Raw genomic sequence first — 13,379 nt, 5'->3', positions numbered from 1 at the left:
TCAGCAGTTGTAATACTATTACAATACAATACAATACAATAAATACTTATAACTTACCATATGGCATTCCATACCAAGCATTGGCAAAACCAATAGGTCTCGCCTATATGAGATCAATTTGCTTTGTACGTCCTTTTTAGCCATGTTATACAGCAGCGCTAGCTTCAATGCATCATAACCGAAAATAAAAAAAGTGCTATAATGCAGGCAATGCTGGCTGTTGTACAGCTTTTTTACATTACTTTCAGCCATTTGCAACTTAGCTAAAAAAAAACATTAGCAAGGTCAATAAATCTCACATAGGCAAGCCCTTTAGGCTTTGTCAATGCTTGGTTTTATTCATAAATTAAAAACTCTGTGTATGTGTGTGTGTGTGTGTGTCTGAGTAGGTGAGTCTGTGGCCTTCAGGGTGCCAGTGCCTGTGATCCCACAGTGACCACGGGCACATGCTGGCTTTTGGCATGTGCGAGCTGGGTCCAGGCCCAAAGCGCCAACATTATGTAAACAGCAGTGCCTCTCTCACCCTGCTTCTCTCTGATAAATTTGCCATTTTAAAGTGCATTGCTGGCAAGGTTTCAGATTGCTATGTGTGACATTTCAATGACTATGAGTGACACTTTCTTGTAAGCCACATAAAGCGATGAAGACGAGGCAACCATATAAATATTGTGATATATTGAGAATCCCATACCTCCTGTTGTGCACCAGTGCCACCTTGTGGCCCTTGATAAACACTACTCAGAGGTTATCTAACAAAGTAAGAAACTTGAACAAGAAGGTTTTACCTCACTTCAGAACTTGCGTGACTATCTCAGGCATTGCGGTTATGCAGGAAAATGACTGGAAATGTGTTACACTAACGTGAGATGCGTGACACTTGGCCGAGCTGAACGCTGTCCTTCGTTATCATTCTGTAAGCGGTGTTTAACACCCCATTTAACTCCCTTACTGAACCTCCCTTCACCCTCTTCCCCCCTGCTGGCACACACCAAAACCACCCTCATCAGTATGAGACAGCTAAACTATGGGGGATTTAGGTGCTCTGGGGGAAGTCTGAAAATATTTGTGTTGAGGAATAATTCACTGCTCAACCTGTGAACACAAAGGGGGCCCATGTTGCTTCTATTTATTCACTAGCATCAGCAAGGGGGGCAAATTCCCTCCACCCAAGGCACTATTTTAGTAAGGGCCGGCTCTGGTCCCTCTCTAAGAGGCACTTGAACCCTCTTCTATGTCGGGCCCGGTTGCTGGTGACTAAGGAGCTTCCGCTGCCTCACCCTCGCTGGGTCTCTGCGCCCTCCCTCCCCTGACGGCAGTCTCTCCTCTCCACGAAGGGGGTGTTGGGTGATTTCACGTCTCTTCCGCTTGAGCTGCAGTTTCTGGGGCTGCACCTGCAGTTGCAGAGTCACCCCCCCCCCCCCCCCCCCCGAGGACTAATCACTGTTATTAGGAGTGACGTGTTCTCCGAGAGTGGGGAGGGGGGTGATGAGGCCTGCAGCAGCTGCGGCAGGGAGGGGCAGTTAACTTTCTCCTCCGAGTCTTGTTTTCAAGAGGTGGGGTGTTGTGCTACAGAAATGTCAGACTCGTGCTGGTATAAACAGTGGTGCTGCTGGTCTGGTTGAGGTGCGCGGCCAGAATATTGCGTGGGACTCAGGACTGATACACGAAGGGCACTGAAGGACTGAATTGAGGTACATTGGCTGAGCAATCAGGGGGTCCCGGTGCTGACACACAGGGGTTGCTGAAGGCCAGGGCTGGGGTGATTTGGCAGAGCAGTGCGTGGATCTCAGTACTAAAGTGGTGTAAACGCAAAATGACCCCCTCCCCCCCAGAAGGCACGGAGGGGCACCTCAAGCTGCCATAATTCAGAGATATTGATAGGTCTTGGGTTGAAAGGGGGCTCCGGGGGGGGAATCTGCATCGCAGAGGCTGCACGGGCTTGCTCTGGTCCCTTGCTAACAACAGGGCGCCTCAGGCCTAGGTTGAGGTGCATAGGTGTAGCAGGGCCTGGATGCCAGTGCTGCAGGCCGGGAATGATTGGCTAGGAGTGGGTCCCAGAGCCGGAACGGCAGAGGTAGCAGAAGGCCAGGGATGATGTGCGTGTTCCTCATGTCTGAATAACCTGGGGTGCACTGCAGAATGGTGGTGCATTAATAGAGCTGTGTTGGGCCGCACAACAGGTAAACGGAGTGATGCTTCAGGTAAGGGTTGCGGTGCTTCAGCGGGGCGGGGGTGTTAAAGGAACGCGTAGTCCCAGGTAGAACTGAGGCGAAATAGAAGAGATGGGCGTAAGCCCCTGTAGCAGAATAGAAGAGGTTGCTGGCAAAGCTGCGTGGGTCCACTAAGGAACTTTAAAGATGCTAAAAGCCAGGGTGCCATAGACTGGTCAATTATAACATTTTTTACACAGCGGTGCTTAGAAGTGCGGCATAACGCGCTACTAAAATATAATTGTTTGGGGAGACACACTGGCAGCACCGTGCAGGTCCCACTACCAGAATCCCAGGAGGTGCTTTGTGTCAGGACTGAGGAACCCCAGCAGAGCTGTGCGCGGCACTGAAACCGAGCACGAGCCTGACGCAGACCCGGACTCACTGTAAGCCCAGGCGCTGACACACTTTCTGCTCTCGAGCCTGTGTTTACTGCACAGAGGGGGCTGGTGTCAGCCTCTGAAACAGTCTGCTTAATAATGGGTTTCAGACCCTTTCTTCTGCGACAGGCAGGATCCAAGAGGCTGATAATTATAAACTTCAATGTATAATCGTTCAACATTTTGCCCCCTTCCCCACGCGCGCTCCCACAGCTTCTGCTCCTCACACAGCCAACAGCTCCCCCAATACACGTAATGAAACCAGCACACAGCTCTGCCAATGCGCCTCAGGCATGACCTGCAGCAGCGCTCCCTGCTAATTCTGTACTTTGACCCACCAAAGCCTCCACTGAACCTCAGCCATGGACACCTGCAGTTCTCCCTGCTAATTCTGTACTGTGACCAACCGGAAGCTCTTTTAATCCACCTCAGCCTTGACCTCCTGCAGGCTCCCTGCTAATCCTTTACTGAGACCGACTGACAGGCTCTGCCAATGTACCTCAGCCCTGACCTGCAGCAACCTCCCTGCTAATCAGACAACAATTAGGGGGTGCACCACTCCAAAACCTATCTCTCAAATTTTCCATCTTCAGTTTGCGCACTGGCTTTCTATAAGGAATTCACTTTATTATGTTCCTGTGCACGTTTTCACGGTGCAATCTTATTTCTGACTTTTATTTTTGATTTTTGATTATTTTTCCTTGGTGGTTCTGTTAATTACACTTGACTTGTCATTGGTCTAGACTATGACTGTGTTTACACATTTCTTGCTTTTTTGGAAATATTGTTGTACCTTTACTAAGTAAATTCGTTGTTTATTGTATGTATGTAAAGTAACACTTTGTATGTCAATATGTCTTGTTTTCTTTGTTACTTCACGTATGTCATTATATCACCTTACCATTATATGTTACTTTGCAGCCCTGAAAAAGCCCATTTGTATAGGGCGAAACGCGTTGGCTGCTCCTTTTCATGAAATTCGTGTTGTAACAAGCTTCCTTTACCAATTAAAACCTTCGGGAAGAAACCAATAGAAGCTTCGCGCCATTATTTGCTTAATAGCATTGGACTTTCTTATACTCATCATGTTTCATTGAGTGTTTTGGAGTGGTGCACCCCCTAATTGTTGTTGTATTGTTGGGGTGTTCTCTTGCCCCTCTGGCCTTTCCTTGCAGCATAGGCCGTAGTGGAGTTGCACACCATAACAGTCTGAACTAACTACTATTGTATACATTGAGATTTACTGAGCGCGAATAGGGATTGATGCGTTCTCTTTGGGCTTTCTGCATCCTGTTCTGCTAACTCCCTGCTAATCAGGCCTGGCACCAGACATTTTTATTTGGATGAGCTAAAGGTGCATTCAGGTGGGCCGCTGCAGGCCCAATTGGTGGCTTTTGGAGGTGGCCTACAATCCCTAAATTACATCATATCTACTTCAAAACATGTGTGCTCCACGACACAAAGGATACATTCTGTGTCTATACATTGCTTGTAGAGTTGAAGGGTATTTTAATTGGCTGTCTACTCCCTTTCCTCTAGGCATAAACGGACCTCCTTTGATTGCCGTGCCAACTCCATTTATCTGGGACAAAACTGATTACAGGACCCCGGCACATAGTTTGAAAGAGGACAATCAGAAAAAATGAAATCAGTATAAGAGCACTGACACCAGGCAGAGATGGCTAGTTGAGGCACTACATACCAGCGAAGGAGAAGAGCAGATATGAAGGTATAGATGGAAGGAGAAGAAAACATAATTTTGCACACAGACACATTTCTTTTGTACTCTGCGGAAGCAGATTATAGGTGAATGGGATCCTCTCAGTTGGACAACCTCCTTTAGAGTACCATGCCTGGGTGAAGGGAAAATGTTGTATTCTTTCCCCAGGAAACCAAAAAGTCAGGAGTGTTTGGACAGCTGGACTCTTGAGCAGCCAGCAGACCTTCTTCTGAACAGAACTGCCGCTCCACATGCAGGTGATTGCGGGTATTTACGATTCCCTCATGGCTGCTCATCCAGTGAGGCATGCACTGTCATTATATGCTTAGTATAATGCATGTTGCTTCCTACAGTATATTACTGTGCACATCATCCACAGACTAAAATACATAATCACACTCAGAATCCACACACAGCAAATGAGGAGCAGATGGACCATAACCGCCCCAGGTCTCAGTGTCACTGCAGCTGCTGCATCATTGGTAGATACACCCCTAAGCTTATAAAACAGCTTCACAAGAACGTGTGCTCTGACATTTGTCATCATTTCTTCTATGTTCCCAGACAGCGGATCATATAATATGATAACATCAGTCAGTGAAGGTCTGTTTGTTTTGCATTCTTTAATGATCCTGCAGTGCAGGAAGGCTGTTGTCAACACACATATACGTTTTGTTAAAGTTTTCCACATCCCATCCATCTAAAGCAATTCTTGTGCACATTCCTCCTCTTTACCCTGAGTTTCTGGTTGACCGCCTTGGACATAGACTGTGCCAATACCAACATGGATGCATGGAGAAAGCAGATACGCACTAATGCCTGCCTTTCTGTTGGCCTGCTCTGAAACTGGAACTTCTGTCTAGATGAGACACAGGCTGACTTCTGTATGTCGTAGCGGTGCGGACTGGCCATTTGTCTCTTTGGGCATTTCCTCATGAAGAGGTAGGTCTGCGCCAATAGAGGCCTGCTTCTGAAAAGCCAGGGCTGCCTCCAGCAAGGGCTCGGTGGAGGTGGGCAAGCCACTGAAGGCTCGAGCCAGATGTCTGGCACAGCTCAAGGTCCTTTTGGAACCATGTGTCAGGAATAAGGGTGTGCGCAGTCCAGGTCCCGCCCAAAACTCTGCTGCGCGTATTTGCGGCGCTTCATGCGCACTACTTGTCATCCCCTTCTGTTCTAAAAGTGGCCATCAGCGTCGCCTGCCCTGTGGTAAAGCTCATGTAGCTGCAGGGTCAGAACATTAGTGGACAAGATGCACTTATCAGTGCCATTCTATGAAGGGACTACAATTCCCAGGTTTTTAGAGGCAGCGGCCATCTTGGGGTGTGGCAGGCCTATAAAGTCCAGCCACACCCAAGCACATTGCACACTATTTTGAAGACTTCGATGTAGTCAGACCTCGTGGGGGTTCCTCTGAAGAAGAGCAGATTTCCTGCATGGCAGATGGACAGCAACTTGGAGTACCCTTGTTTCCATGGTGAATTCAGATACGAGTAGGTCGTACTCGTAGCGGGAAGGTCTTGATGAGCCCAATCTTGAAGGGAGTTGTTACTTCCAACAGTAAAGCGCCCCTTAGCACAACAAGCAAAGCGTTTTCAGTTCTAAGAGTAAAGCGGCCTTGGCGCGACGATCAAAGCGCTTCGGATCACAGGAGTAAAGCCCCCCTTAGCACCACAAGCAAAGTGCTTAAGGCCACAAGTGTTAAACGCCCTTGGCACGATAATCAAAAGCGTTTCAGTCCACATGAGTAAAGCACCCTTGGCGCGATAATCAAAAGCGTTTCAGTCCATATGAGTAAAGCACCCTTGGCACGACAATCAAAGCGTATCAGGCCACATGAGTAAAGCGGTCTTGGCACGAGGATCAAAACGCTTTAGTCCACACGAGTAAAGCGCCCCCTTAGCACAACGAGCAGAGCGCTTCAAGGCACATGAGTAAAGCGCCCTTGGCACGACAATCAAAGCGTTTCAGGCACATGAGTAAAGCGTTTTTGGCACAAGGATCAAAACGCTTCAGGCCACATGAGTAAAGCGCCCCTTAGCATAACGAGCGTAGCACTTCAGACAAAGCAAGTAAAAGCGCTCTCTGGCATAATGAACAAAGTGCTTCATGTATAAGTTGCAGTTTGTTATTGTTCCATGATTCAAAGAAGGGGCTACGCCCAATTCACAAAGGGTCTCAAGCTGATATCACAGAGACGCCTTTATTTAAGAGTCTATTGGTGAGTTATACTGTTATGAATGAGTATATGCATATTTGTTCTAACCGTTTCTTTTCAGATCTCTCTCCCTGCAGTTACCTACCCTAATTCCCTTCCCCCCGCCTGGCTTCATCATAACTTTGTGCTATAATAGCTTTCTTAGTTGGTGATGCCGGGAGGTGGGTCTTTTGTTCGGCAGCGTGCAGATCCAGAGGAAAGGGCACTGCAACAGAATAGTGAGCCCACAAGTTTATACTTTCCTCTTGGTCTGTACGTGAGCTGCGCAAAATGGCCACCTTAGACTCCCTTATGCAAGTAGTCACTCAAATGCAAAGGGATTTGACAGACTCAAAAATTTTTACAGCCGATTTAGTTAACAAAGTAACCCAGTTACAGAGTAAGGTGGATGGTTCTGAAGCTGAGTCTCATCCTATGCTTTCCACACCTACTAACATAGCTGTGAACGTGCCGACACAGATTCCTCTAGCTGTACCAGAAAGATTTTCTGGGGACCCCAATAAGGTTCAAGTTTTTCTCACACAAGTGGAACTACATTTTACGTGTCGTCCCAGTGCCTTTCCGGACGCACAATCTAGAATTGCATTCCTTATATCATATCGGAATGGGGCACTGCCATTAGTCCCATTAGACAGTCCCCTTTTGTATAATTGCCGTCATTTTGCAAAATAATTTGTAAAGGTATTTGACAGGCGCACAATAACTATGTCTGCAGACAAAGAGTTACTAGAATTATGTCAAGGAAACAACTTATTGCGAAAATAATATTTTAAGTTAATAGGCCTGTATGTGTGGATTGTTATTACACTGTGGTAATGCCTGTAGACAGACATTTTATTACATGGAATCTCACAGATTACTATAATAACCTAACATTTTGGTTGGTTATTTCCTTTAATAACCCAGGGGTGTAGAAGAAACACTGGTGTAAAAGATTTGTGCTGTGATAACCCTTGCTCGATCCTCTTAGGAGACCCTGGCCGATGTGATTGCCTGCCAGGCCCTTGTAATGTAAAACAAATGAAGCTCTACATACAAATACATACATAGAGGGTCTTGCAGGCAGCCATCTTCTATTTGAGGGCCATTCAAATTCTAAGCCATTGGGTCAATTGACCTGCGAGTAACAGACTTACTCTGATCACATGTATACATTTATCTGAAAAAGGGTGTTCCATACTATCTGGGCTGGTGACCATTTTTCTTTTGGTAGGTCAATTTTCATTTCTTTCTGTCTTTATTGGTCCCTTTTCATTTCTTCCCTTCTTGTTTTAAGAGCGGCCTTCAGCTCCCAGGCATTCCAACCAAGATGCTTGCTTGCAGCTCATTTCATTTGCTGTATGGTGCATTCTATGCGATCACTATTTGTAAAGTGGACAGCCATCATTGAATTGTGTTGTTCCCAGGGTATCATTAATTTGCCATTTCAAGATGGCCATCATGTTTAGATGCATTATTTTGGCAACACTGTGTCGGTTTAATAGTGATACACAATACTTTTACACTTGAGCCTTTGTAGATGGCTGCCCAGCTCAATGTTTACTAATCACCAGTATTGGAATAGTGTTGCATACAATGGATCATTGTTTTTACTACTTAAGATGGCAAACAAGTTGCTTCTAAGCATGGCAACTATGTTGGAACTTTAAAACAATAGTACACTATTTACAATACCATCCAAGACAAACACCTGCTTCTATGTTCAATTAAATTTTTGTATTACAAGCGAACGCCTGCCAAGTTTAGGTGGCATGTTTTCTTTTTTTGTACTTTTGTACTTTTAACTTATTTTCTGTGCTTGTGGTGTTTGTGGGTCTGTTTTATTGCGGGAGGATAACTGAGCGAATGCAAGAATGAGTCAGTGGAGCATAGACTGATGAAATTCATCAGTGACTGAAGAGACATTTTCAGTTAGAAACCAGACCTTTTGACATTGCCAGTTTTTACCCCTCAGATCTCATTAAAAGAAGGTGCAGAGCACTTCCTAATCATGGTTAATGTTTTTTGAAAACCCTATTGGAATTCTGTATGTCACCTTTTCCTTATTCAGACATAGTAGCCACTTTACTAATCCTTTAAAAATATTTCTATCCAGTCAAAATATCAGTAAAAGAAATGTCAACAAAAGGGCTGGATTCATGTTGATTTGCCCACACTGTATACCTTATGAAATAATCTACCTTGAAATAAGTGGAAGCTCCCAACATAAATCAGGTAGCCAAAATATCTAAAACTTGGAGTAATGCAAGCATTACATTGGGAGCAAACATTCAGTACAAGTGAAAGCCATATAAAAGGGTGAAGCAATCCTCCACTCGTTATAGCCTCAAGAAATTGTCATGGTCTAGTTTGGTGTGCAATGTTTCTTCATTCAAAATAGCTTTAACAGCCAGTTTTAGAACTGCCATGCGTTTCGCTTCTGTGAATCAGCCAATGAGATTTCTCAAGGCAGGATTCAAAGCAGTGAGCAGTTCAAGTTCAATCAGTTGTGCATCTATCCAAAGTGAGACCAATAAGCATTCACAAATCAGACTCCAAATGAGGCCATGTTGTGTCCCATTTCAAGAATAAGAAAACTGAGCGATAAATTGTGTGAGCGCGTCTGGCCTTATTTGGTCTTTGGTAATTTATTTATAAGGGGAAGTGTTAGAGGTTTGATGGACCTTTTGACTCATGCTAAGAGTGATCCACGATGGGCACAATTTTTGCTTATGACCTAAACAGCAACAATATAACCTGTTTATGAAATCAAACATCAGAAACTTTGAGTCAGTAATCTTTAAGCACTATGACCCATGTGGCCACGAATAACCACACCTTTTAGTGAAGTTAGAAAGTTTATTTCCCTAGCACAATACTAATATAATGTAATTTAATCTTAAGACCAACTGATATGCACATAGAAACAACACAGGCTGACAAAAGCAGCGCAAGAATCTCAATTTAACCAAAGCATTTATCATTAAACATTTAAGAGTTACCATACAAATTAATAACAACAATAACAACTACAGAGATGGCATACATCTAGATTCGACAGATGAATAAAATCAATTATTTGTTAATAACATTTGTCAGCACATGGCACAGTAACTAACCCTCCAATTAGAATGGTATGTTTGGACCTCATGCAAAAGTAATTTAGTCAAAAGTTAATTTGGAAAACATCTTATTAGGGCTCTAACAAAATAGCGGTTGGTGCCTAAAAGAAAGAACAAAAATCTATAACAAAGACAATAGCATTTTGTTATACCTCTCCTAAATGGATCAGCAGCTGTGATTTCTTAGTCAGTTGGACATCCGTCTGGTCAGCGGTGGCAAGAGACAGTGAAAAGGATTGGCTCAGCCACTACTGGGCTCTAAGTTTACTGAACCAAATTAGAAAGGGCATCAAGCTAAGGACACAGCATCAATTGCATTAAACACAATTACGAGTTGAGGCTAAAGCTAGGAGGAGAAGACATCAGGAACTGCTCTGCTCCTCGAACAGGACAAGAACTACCAACTCTTCTATTAAGTGTAATTGGGGTAAACCAAAAAGCCATAAAGTATTTTACCACGTCGCCATTGGTCAGAATATTGTGTGTTCACAGTAGAACCAATAAACATGAATTCCCAAATCTATGATCTAACTAGACAGTCTTTCCCACGTCGATGATTGGCACCTCTTCTCGCGTTCCCATCATCAGTTTCGTTGAGTAACTTTTTAGTTACAATCATAATTCCAGTCAGTGAAGCCATTGTCCAGTCCTAGGGAACTTTGCTTCGCACCAAAGATACATTTGTATCCATATGTAGTACAATACATTACAGCAGACAGTTCTCACAAGAAAGTTTAGGACATCAACTAGTTTAACATTGCAACTTTACAAATCTATTTGGTCAGCACTGTGTGAACAATGCATAAGTGTTAATTCTTTTGCTTTCGAGAAAACATTTACAAACATTTATTTATGTAATGAAGCTCAACATGAGGACTGGTCGACCAAGCCCATAATTTCATAATTACTCTATGCCTAGTATATTTAAGGAAATGCATTTCATGAATACATTAGTATGGTCCACTAATACATTTCATTCTACATCTACCCATTATTTAAATGAATAATATCAATTCTTTATTAATGTCGTACATGTAATGGTGACCACTTAGGTGGGCACATTTTCCAAGACACTCGGGGGGTCATTCTGACCCTGGCGGTAGACTACCGCCAGGGCCAACGACCGCGGATGCACCGCCAACAGGCTGGCGGTGCATCCCAGGGCATTCCGCCGCGGTCAGAAATGGAAAACGGGCGGGTCCCGCTGCCCTGAGGAATCCTCCATGGCGGCGCTGCAGGCAGCGCCGCCATGGGGATTCCGACCCCCTTACCGCCAGCCAAACCGCAACCTGGCTGGCGGTAACAGGTGTCGTGGGGCCCCTGGGGGCCCCACCAAGATTTTCAGTGTCTTCATAGCAGACACTGAAAATCGCGACGGGTGCAACTGCACCCGTCGCACCCTTTGCACTCCGCCGGCTCCATTCGTTGTCGGCATCCTCGTGGGAAGGGGTTTCCCGCTGGGCTGGCGGGCAGCCTTCTGGCGGTCGCCCGCCAGCCCAGCGGGAAACTCAGAATTACCACGGCGGTCTTCTGACCGCGTATCGGTATTCTGCCGGCGGAACTTTGGCGGGCGGCCTCCGCCGCCCGCCAAAGTTAGAATCACCCCCTCGATTTCTCTACGTTAGCATAATTCATGTACATTCTTAGCTATTAATCAATGCAGATTTATTAGTAATGAATTCAGCTCTCACAATCCCTCCTCTGATTACTAAATGCGTCATGAGACCTTACATCACTTAACACATTCTTTGTTAATCTAAAATTTTGTTTCATTATAATTTTTTACAATTCTTTTCTTTCTCCAATGTTCATCAAAATATCTGCTTCTCATCATTTCTGATTTAATTTTTTCCCTCCTCTGATCATTTTTCATTTTCTATCTTTTAATTATACAGTAGTGTACAATTTATGAGCGGCCCATAAGCAAATTATACAAATTATAATAATCAATATTAGCTGTAATATTTTCACAATTATACCTTTCCCTAGGTTGCCCAGCCAATTTCCCACAGAAGCAAAACCTTTGCCAACTTTTTTCCAAACTCCAGTTTCTTTTAGAACTTTTAGGTTAACGTTAGTCAAATTGTTAATGAAGTGTTTGATTTCTCTACTATCATCAGGAATATATGTGCAACAGTGGTGCAAATTCAGCATTTTGCAGACACCCCCCTCTTTTGCTAAAAGAATGTCTAACGCAAAGCGGTTCTGAAGAGTCATAGAACGTACTGCAGCCATTTCGGTGTCCATTAAACCATGGCTCCTGAAAACTAGTCAGCATGTTATCCACAATAGTAGATAACTTTCAAATCTTCAAAGAATTTAGAATTACTCCCATTGAGGGAATCATTGCTCCAAATATATCTCCAAATATGCCAGAATAAGATTCTCTCTTTGGTCTAGCAAAGTGTAATTCATTCAATTTAGGTGTCTCGTTTAGGTTTTCAAGTTGATAAATCTTTGGGAACACAATTCCCAAATAACATGTACCATACCATCCTCTTGGAGGACGTTAAAAGGCATTTTATCCACATATGTAATAAACCCCAGGAATCGCTGAGTCCTATCCATTTAGCATAAAAGTCCATTTACTCTGGAAAAGAGACACTTGTCTACATTCACTTGTTTCCACAAACAAGGTGTCTGTTCTGGATTGTAGCCTGTATATACAAAGCTTTCCTACATGTTACACACCTAAAGCTAACTTTCCTTGTGTTTTTGTTTAGTTAAAAGCATGGTCATTTCTAAAAGTTCTTTTCACTAACCCTTTATCTATTTTCTCTTTTGGACACCTTTCTCCTGTCTTCAGTCTGATCTAGAAAACTCTTTTCTACTGGTGAAAGCAAACATGTGAGGGTATTCCTGTGTGCGTAAGCTGTGCCAAAGGTTAATGTAGGTTCAACGAAACCTATCACCAATTCTATATTATTTTCCCTAGCCAAACTACTCAAGTATTTGATTATAGTAACAAAGGAAAGCACTAAGGGCCTCATTTTAATCATTGTCGGTATATACCACCTACCACCGTGGCGACGGCCGCCAAAAGACCGTCGCCACGGCTACCAGCCATCAGCCGGATTATGACCACAGCCAGATTTCTGCCAGAAGGATGGTGGAAATCCAGCTGTGGCCATGCCGGCGGATGGCGGTAAGGTGGCGCCACGCCAGTAGACTGCCGCAGACCGTACAATGGCACATGATACGGCCTGGCGGTGTTCTGCTCGCAGACACTGCTGCTGGCGGTAGCGCCCCGTCCTGTCTCCTGCCGTAGGACCCCCTCACCAAAGGTAAGTCGAATGCTCTGACAGGGGAGTGGGGTGGGGGGTGTTGTGTTTGTGTGTGTGGGGGTGTATGTCTGTGTGTGTGTGTGAATGCGAGTGTGTGTTGCGTGTTGTGTGTGTGTGCCTGTATGGATTTGGTGGTGCGTGTATGTTGTGTTGTGTATATGCATGTGTGCCTGTACGTATGTAAGTGTGTGTGGATGTGTGTTTGAATGGATGTCTGCATGCGTGCTTGATTGTCAGAATGAGTGTGTGAATGCGTGTGTGCATGTGTGAATGAAGGTGCATGAATGAAGGGGGGTCTGGAGAGGGAGAGGGGTGTAGGGGGAAACCAGGGGTTGGGGAGGGGGTATGGGGAAGACCCCTATCAGTGACAGGGAAGGGATTCCCTGTCACTGGTAGTGCCTACCGCCATGGTTTTCGTGGCCATACAGTTGCCACGAAAACCATGGTGGTAGGTGGGGTCATAATCCCG

General features: G+C 44.7%; 1 long non-coding RNA gene across 1 annotated transcript in view; it reads left to right on the top strand.

Moving 5' to 3' along the window:
• The first annotated feature begins 1,559 nt into the window (after positions 1-1,559).
• LOC138292514 (uncharacterized) overlaps positions 1,560-13,379 on the top strand; it is a 138,355-nt gene continuing 126,535 nt past the window's right edge. Inside the window, exon 1 of the long non-coding RNA XR_011202706.1 lies at positions 1,560-1,691. This is a non-coding gene — a long non-coding RNA (uncharacterized lncRNA). The remainder of the gene's footprint in view (positions 1,692-13,379) is intronic.

Source organism: Pleurodeles waltl, chromosome 4_2, assembly GCF_031143425.1.
Source record: "Pleurodeles waltl isolate 20211129_DDA chromosome 4_2, aPleWal1.hap1.20221129, whole genome shotgun sequence".
NCBI lineage: Eukaryota > Metazoa > Chordata > Amphibia > Caudata > Salamandridae > Pleurodeles > Pleurodeles waltl.
The sequence above is the reverse complement of the archived record's forward strand: the minus strand, read 5'-3'. Positions and strand labels throughout refer to the sequence as shown.